General features: G+C 33.0%; 1 long non-coding RNA gene across 1 annotated transcript; it reads left to right on the top strand.

Annotated features, from left to right (window-relative positions):
* Positions 1–381: 381 nt before the first annotated feature.
* Positions 382–6,533, top strand: LOC143669756 (uncharacterized). Its single transcript, XR_013169045.1, has 3 exons — positions 382–653; positions 1,026–1,064; positions 6,506–6,533. It is a non-coding gene; the product is annotated as an uncharacterized LOC143669756 (long non-coding RNA).
* Positions 6,534–8,719: the final 2,186 nt, after the last annotated feature.

Raw genomic sequence — 8,719 nt, 5'->3', positions numbered from 1 at the left:
ACATAAAAGAGATATTCAAAAATTGGAGTCAGCCAAGGCTGGTAGAAATGTTCAAAGGAAAAAGGCCTACAGTTAACAAAGAAAATTAAGGATATTTAATATGTGTGGCTAGAAGACATGATGATTGATACAGATATAATTATATAAATACTTGAGATGGTGCATCATAAAAGGGAGAAGGAAGAAATATTTAATATGTTTAAGGTTTATACAAAGGTCTCTTTGTATAAAGGGATAATGGCCTTAAGCTTAAAAGGATAATAAATGTGAGTATAATGAAAAACCCGTTTGTCCTTGAGGACAGTTAGAAAGAATAATATTTTTTCCTTTAGACATCAGTGTTGGAGATGATCAAAAACAGACAACATAGGGGTGCAAGGGTAGTTCAGCGAAAGAATTCTCACCTGCCATGTGGGAGACCTGTGTTCGATTCCCTGTCTATGCACTTTCCCAAAAACAAACAAACAAGCAAAATAAACATGAACAAACAAACAAAAATTCCACAAGTAGTGTTGCAATAATGGGATACTCCATGGGTAAACAATGAAGTGTGACCCCACCATACAGCATACGAAAAAAGAAAAAGACAATAGAAAACCTTTGAAGGACCCAATAGACTGAAAAGGCACTTTATAATCTATTTCCTGGTCCAAGTAAGACTTTCTTCTCTAACACATCCTTGATCACTTGGAAAAGAAAGTAATCATCTCTGAAATGGGAATCCCTATTTTCATAGGTAGCTTATACCACAGATTTTAAAAGATCTGTATGATTCGGGCTGAAACTGTCTTTCCCTCTTTGAGCTCTATTTCTAAGTCAATTGCTGTGGCCTACCGAAATAACCTTTCAGGACTCTATTTTCTTTGATGTGGCTGATTAATAACAGATTACTTTATAAAAGTAAAAAAGTGTGAAAATTTCCCTTTATTTCACTTTATAATACACTATTTCTTTTGTATCTCTGTATATTTTATTATTTCATCCAAATCCTTATTTCTCACTAATTATTTCAATTCTTTCCCCAGACTGAATAAGATCTTGCTATCATGTATGATGGGACATAGGTATGAGTCCACAATGATTTCTCTCAAATTGGTTAAAGATCTACAAGGAATATTATGGTGACTATAATGTTAAGTATTCTGAATAATATCCAGATTTTCTGAGTTGATTTCTGTGCACATGCACACATTCACCCGTGCATGCATTCCTATATCTGTATCTACCCATTTATCATATTATTATCTATCTATCACCATCTTAGTCTATTATCGTATAATGTCTTTTACTTTTATCTTCTTTTCCACAAAACAGTATGCAGTGAATATGGTACTCTTAGGGCAAAAGATTATTATTATACATTAATCCTGGGCCTTCAGTGTTTCAAAAAAATAAATTTCATAATGACATGTAGATTGCAACAATGACTGTCTCAAAGCCAAGAATTCAGTTTTTTGTAATCGTCCAATATAATAGGTGGGAGAAATCTGAATAAGAGCGGTAGCATAGGGGATGGTGAGAGCAGAGGGATCTGAGATTTATATCAAAGGAAGAAGCCATAGAATAATGGGATTGATTTTCTGTAGGAGATTTACAATCAAAAGAGCCAAAGAGTGCTCCAAGTTTTCTAGATTTGTTAACTGTGACAGTTATTAAAATGGAATATATGGGAATGGAAAACCAAATGGACAGATGATCATATCTGTTCTGATATTTGCTTGTAGCATGTTGAAGTTGAGTTACTTGGATGGAGCCTTTCAAAATATTTCTTATACATTTGTTTTGAATGTTTTGTCTCTGTTTAAGCAAAACTTAAAATTATTTAAATAAATCTCAGCATCACTTCAGGTTCCAATTATTCATGCCAAAGGGGACAATTTTCTATTTCTTTTTGGATCAAATTATATATGATAGTTTTATAACTTTCACAGAAAGGCCACAGGAGTGCTACCATACTTAAGTAGATCTTACACTTAAATTGCCTCTTTTTTGATGCTCTAAAAATTCTGTTACTCTCATCAGACTGCCAGTTACTTTCAATATTTAATAACCCTAAATTCTTCCTTCAATTTCAGAAGTTTCAGATGTTTAAATTACTTTAGAAATCCATGCTTTGAAGAGCCCTTGCAGAGTGTATTAGCTGAGGAAACAGAAGTTTTCAATCTATTTCAGGACTCAGAGGATTTATTTATGAATGTGTGTATATTTGAGCTTTCAACATTAAATGCTCCTGTTCTCTTTAGGTATCTTGCCTTCAGTGTTTAATCAGGTACCATCCTCTCCTCATCTCTCTCCTTCTCTCTTCCTCTAATTAAAACAAAATAGTAAAAAAAAAAAAAAATCCCAGAATGGAAAAATAGTGGAAAGGTTTATTTTCTGTAGTTCACAAGCTTGACCAGACCCTTCTACTCTTCTCTGCCTCCTATGAGGTTCTAAGTTAATCCACAGTATTATAATAATTCGAAGTTGCCATGCTGTCTTCTTCTTTTTTTTTGCTGCTCGAAACACCTTGTTTATTTCATGGCTGTTTGTTTTACCATTTCCTAACCTTACATTAATATTAGTATAAAACCAACCTTCATGACCATCAATTTCTCTTTTCTTCAAACATTTTCAATAATTTATATTTTTATAAATTAGAAATAAATCTAAACTTAGACTACCCAACACAATAATAAGTAAGGAAATATATTTTAAATTCTAAGCTATGCATTAAAATAAGCTCAAACATGCTGTGGGGCATCACATTTTACAAATAAATTTATATATGGTACATGAAAGATACTGCAAACTTTAACATCTGCAATGTTGTTAATTCATCACTTAGTTCTTCAAACCACAGATACAAAAATTTACACTGAATGAAGTGTGGTAAATGTGCTACAAATTATTCAGTATTTTGTATAATATTTAGCATTCTTGCCAAATAAGAAGATAAATACATACACACATGCACATGCACACCCCATAGACCTCTGTACATTCGCATATTATGATTAGTGGTTTCAATTTCACAGCCTTGTCACGTATCTAGCTAGTTTCCTCTGTACTTTTAAAAAGATGTCATGAGATTAATAAGATTTAACAAATGAATAAGATTACTGAATCACTATAACAATATTTATTTTAGTCTCCAGCGTTTTGGAGCAGCTAGAAGGAAAATCCTGAAATTTTGCTATGGAATGGTAACCCACACCAAACTTTGAAATCTGTTCTGTAGCTACTTGTTTTGAAATATACTTTGAAAATTATTGCTTTCTTTGTATATATAATTAACTATAAAAAAATGTTAAGCTGTCATTCAAGAGGTCATCTTAATAAACCTTGGAAAAATTGATAGAAGATAAAATCATGAACATTTTGTGATAAATACTTTTTGAAAGACTGTATTAAGAAATTAAAGATTCATATCAGATACTAATAAAAGAGAAACAAATGCCATTCACCAATATATTTCATTAGAAAGCACAAATATTATCTGTATGATAGGTATTGGTGGGGTTTGTTTGTGTCTTAAAAAAAGAAAATCCTAAAATTCTTACAGTTAGAAACTGTCCATAAGTTTTTCAAGTAGTGTATCTTTTGGCTATATATAGAAAAATTTTCTCAGCCTGCTCTTTAAGAAATTCTGAAAATAATTTTTAAGTTCAAAAATAATTTGTAAGTAACCATTACCTTTTTTTTTCTCTTTTTACATTGAATTTTTAAAGAAGAAATATTAATGGGCCAGTAGTTGTCTATATACTTTTTCAAGAAGAACATTTTAGGTGATAAAATGGAGAAATTAGACATAGATACACACTTCACTTACAGAAAAGCAGAAAATAATAAAGTAAACAGGTATTTTAAAGCAAATAATGCTTGTCTGATACCTTAAATACTAAAATTTACAAAAATTTATCAAAAAATACTTGTACTTCTTAACTCTACTTACTGTTCTAGATCTTTTAAAACAATAGGTGCAAGAAAATGTCTAAGTTTAAATTTAAAACGTATGGCTCTCTGTCAATTAGAGAAAATTTAGTATGTGTGATGTGAGAAAACGTTGCTAACATTTTTAAAAATCCCTGGAAATCATAAATAGAAAAAAAACACTTTTAAAAAACAGTTTTAGATGACGGGGTCATCCCTTGAGCTGTTTGGTAATACATAAGGATGCGGTCAGAATGAAAAGTTTTACATTTGGTAGGTATGGATTCAAATCTTTATCTAACACTCTTAATCAATATGGACATGGGCAAGTTACGCATATCAAAAATCCAGTTTCACCCTTTAAATAATGAGCAAAATTGCATTTATTTTATATAACTGGCACAAATTTCAGTCACTAAATTAGATATCCAAAAATATGTTTCTTTGTCATCCATAACAAAAATTAATGTCTAATTTAACCTTCCATTGCTTCAGATATTAGAAACTTCCTATGAGAAGAATCAGGGATTCATACCACTTCCCTTCTGCCATAGCTACATTTAAGTTCTGGAGGGCACAGGGTGGTCACTTGTGAAAGAGGAGATCAGAGTAGGTCCTTGGAGTGGGCTCTTAGACAGGGATGGGGAGAATTCCCAGAGACTGGAGTAGACCTCTCTGACAGACTGCATTCTCCCATCAACAGGAGTTAAATGGGAGCCCAGACATGTTTTCTTGGCAAGACCCCACTCTTCCTTCCATCAATATTCGAGGACCTACCACCGAGTGGGACTACCAGGACTAAACTTACTCTGCCTTTTATTCCCGTTTCTGAGATGGGGTTCCCTGAAAACAGACTGTGAGATGGAGAGTTGAATGCACAAGTGAAACTGCCCTTGGGGAATTATCTCAGGAAATACATTTGCAAGGAAGAGGGAAAGGCTGCTAGATAGAGGGAGAGGTTGACATGCAACATATCATGACTATGACCAAATCTCCAGGGAACTCTGGAGCCGGGATGGACTTTCATGGTTCTCCAGAATTGATGCTATGGAGCTAATGGCTTTGTATCCCTGCACCATTGGCCAAGGGCTGCCCATGGGAGGGAATGTAATCCTGGTTGAGGCAGTTCTCTGTAAGGGGCTTATTCCCAGTGAGGGCTGCAGCCCTGAGTCAGCAGTGACTGCCATTCTAGCAGCTGGGGGCTGAGGGCATTGGCTCTGAAGAAGAGATCTAGTCCAAGGTTCACAGTAAACACCACAGTCCACTCCTTGGGCCACTCAGCAGCATCTGATTCTTAGAGTTGAGCTTGCTCCCTAGGAAAATTATAAGGAAGGATGAGTGCAAATCAGTTTGTCTATTTTATCATTTCTAATATCCTCTCCTGACATAAGATAGTTGCTTAATGTGAATTTGGTAACAAATGAATGAATGAGTCCACAATAGCACTTGATGAGATATTGCTATGTACATCAGTTCTTTGACAATCAGTGCATGAAAGTTACTGCACCAGCTTCTTCCTTCCCCTGAAGGGTGCTTCAGGTGGCTGAATTCTGGAATCTTAGGGCTGTTCTTAAACCTCTCTGAGCTAGGCATATCTCTGGAGGTGCCTCAGAACATCTTTTCTGAGGAATCTGGTTTGTCTTCTATGCTTGCCTCATGCTATGGGGGTTTCTCAGAGCCTGCCAGATGTATGGCTTCTGTGCAGATGGAGGATTCACTTAGCTTTCCTCTCCCTAGGGTCACTGTGCAGCCTTTGCTTTTCCTCTGGCTCTGCTCCCTGCCTGTGGCTCCTTGATTGAGTCTGTGGTCTAGGTTTTATCATGTCTAGTGTCCAGATTTTAGTAATATGAAAGACTAAATTTGGAATTTCAGATGTTTTTTTTTCTTCCTCATTGTCTGTGAGCTCTCCCTTTGTTGAGGAAATAAATGCTACTGCATTAATGGTTGAGACAAGACAGGATATAAAGAAATGCACCATATCTCAAAATATAATCGCATTATGTTCCTATAGAGTTGTTTGTAGACTGAAAGAAAATAATGCATGTAAGAAGCTGGTTTTGCTATTATTGTTATGAGGAGTAATATTTCATTTCTTTTTTAAAAAAGATGAAACTGCATTTTAAAAACTTTATTTTTCTGTGGTGACCTTAGGTGTTAACTTAGAGGTTAATTTTTTCAACTAATTTATAAGTAATTAGATGGAGAAATAAATGAAAGCAAGGGGTAAAAAACATTCCTAGCAATAGAGGAATGAAGTAAATTTTAAGTGGCTGTAATTTGAGACAAGTGAAAAGTAAAATCCCCTGAATTCTATTAATAAATTGTAGGTTTATGTCAAAAGCATTTTTCGTGTTTACTATATACCTAAAAAAGAAAGGACTTTCATGTAACGTATATTTAAACAGAAACACATGAAAATTACGGATTTATCTTAATTGATCTAATCAATATTATGCTAATGTACGTTTTCTGATAATTCATCTTTAAATGGCTACATGTGGTTTTGTTCCAGGATTGTAATAAATTAGATGTTACAATATGAAAAATTATACAAATGACTTTGTATTTCATTATTAATTGGGTGTTTCTCCAGCAGTCAAGCCAGGCTCATTTGTTGGAATGGGATGTCACTGCTTAATGTATCTAATAATATGTTCGAAAGGATGAAATTACCCGCGAGGCAGAGCCTGAAGGATAAGATCAATGAATTAATATTAGTGTAAATTATCACTGATTAATGAATGCAACGTTGGAGTTTGAAATTTACTTAAAAATTAAATGTGCTGCCAGTTTTGCAAGTTTAAAATGGGGTAAGCAATACTAGTATGGAAAAAAATAAATGATAATAGTTTGATATTTATAACTGATAAATTCCTGAAAGAGTATACTTAAAAGTGTAAACTAAAGGAATTAAAAGTACAAATAGATCTAGACATAGATATAGTTATAGATACAGATATAGATATTTGACACATATGTAAGAAAGATTAATTTAAGGGAACTTTGATTAGGGGAAAAAAGTCCATCTGAAAGAATTTCTTGCCTATTGTTCCCAGCCTGTCTGCCCCAAACTGAGGTTAAAATGACCACTTTGAAGTAGAAACTAGTAACATGAAAGAATTCACTGAAGTTCACACATAACTCAACTACAATGTGTATTTGGCTCATGCCAAAAGAAATGAATCAATGTAAAATGAAATTAATATCTATCTTGTTTTTATTCAATCAAACTTTATTCTATAGAAGAACAAATGAATGTTTGCCACTAACTTCCAGTTCCTTACTTAAAAGAGAAATAATAACCCTGCCAATATGAATGAATTAGACGATAATCTCATCAGGGTGAACAGAAAAACACAAAGACAGGCGAGCAGGTCTGGGTTCTCCTGACCAGGAGTCTCAGCTCTGAGAAACAGTCTTCCCTAGATAATTGCTCTATCCTGATACCCAGTGGGGCTGTTGAACCTGAATACTGGAGATAGATATTTTACAACGATAGTGCGTGAGCTTGGTGGTAGAGAAGACAACTGCCTGTGAGTCTGGAATAAGGCCCTGCTTCGCTGACTGTTGAGGGTGATGTAAGTTGCAATGATTGAAAATTGCATACACAAGGAAGCAACAGCAGTTCAAATCATCTGATGGTTAAGAAACCTGATGACGCTTACAGTTTGACACACTTTCCTGTGGTGATCATATTATTAGTGCAAAATGTATGAATATTATACTTGGCTACAAAAAAGAAAATATTTCCATTTCTAGGAACAACATTATTTTGAAGATTTTTTTTCCAATTGCCAGAGTCAAAAACAGTGTAATTTACAAAATTAAGAATGCGAGTTATATGAAATTCTTATTTTAAATCAAAATCTATATCCCATTAAAAGAACTGAGCTGTCTTCCAAGAGTATGGTTCAATCCACACAAACTATAAGTTACCTTGAATATTTAAAAGTAAAGTTAGGCAATTATAATATGGTAGGATGATAAAAACATCTACCTCCAAACAGAATTTTGCCTTTTTTCTTTAAAGTTAAAGAAAAAATATTTCCAATATTTACATATTTACAATTATCACATGATCTCAAATCTAGCCAACATTCTTGACTTAATGTTTTAGGAACGCTTTAGAGTTATTTATGCAGGTGAAAAAAAACGTCAGTGGCAATATGATATAGTCACAAGTATTGACAGATGTATTAAGTAATGAATATGAGTTAGGGGGGTAAAGATACATAGTTAAACATCAGGACCTAAAATTATTCATTAAATTTGGGTTAAATATAATGATTTTGAAATAGGGGCCTTTTTAAAAAGATTTCTAATTTCAAATATGGGTATCAGGAAATCAGATCTCCTTATAAAATCAAATCATTTAAACTTAAATCTTTACTGTGTATTTTATATTAATATAAGTTATGATATAATTACTTATACAAATAAAGGATAATTCTAAACTCATCAATAATGTGAATATATATAGTAGAGTATATATGATAAATGTCATTCAGAAATAATTTGCAAATAAAATATAACTGAATGATACTAATATCACTATATATTGCTTTTTAAAAAGTAACAGAAAAAATGAAGAGAAAATACATGTTCTTCTGCCTGATTCTAAATGTATTTAAAACGAACATTATACATTTATAAACTTTTAAAATTAATATGAGTAATTAAAATAACTGACAATAGTTTTCTATCTTTTTAAAGTTAACTTCTCTTTGGTTAATTTTTATGTTACCCCATTTTGCCTTTTGGAACTTTTGGAAATATTATAAAATCAATTTTGATGCTTAGTTTAAAT

Source organism: Tamandua tetradactyla, chromosome 26 (genome assembly GCF_023851605.1).
Source record: "Tamandua tetradactyla isolate mTamTet1 chromosome 26, mTamTet1.pri, whole genome shotgun sequence".
In the NCBI taxonomy this organism is placed as follows: domain Eukaryota; kingdom Metazoa; phylum Chordata; class Mammalia; order Pilosa; family Myrmecophagidae; genus Tamandua; species Tamandua tetradactyla.
This window is presented reverse-complemented; position numbering and strand designations above follow the sequence as displayed.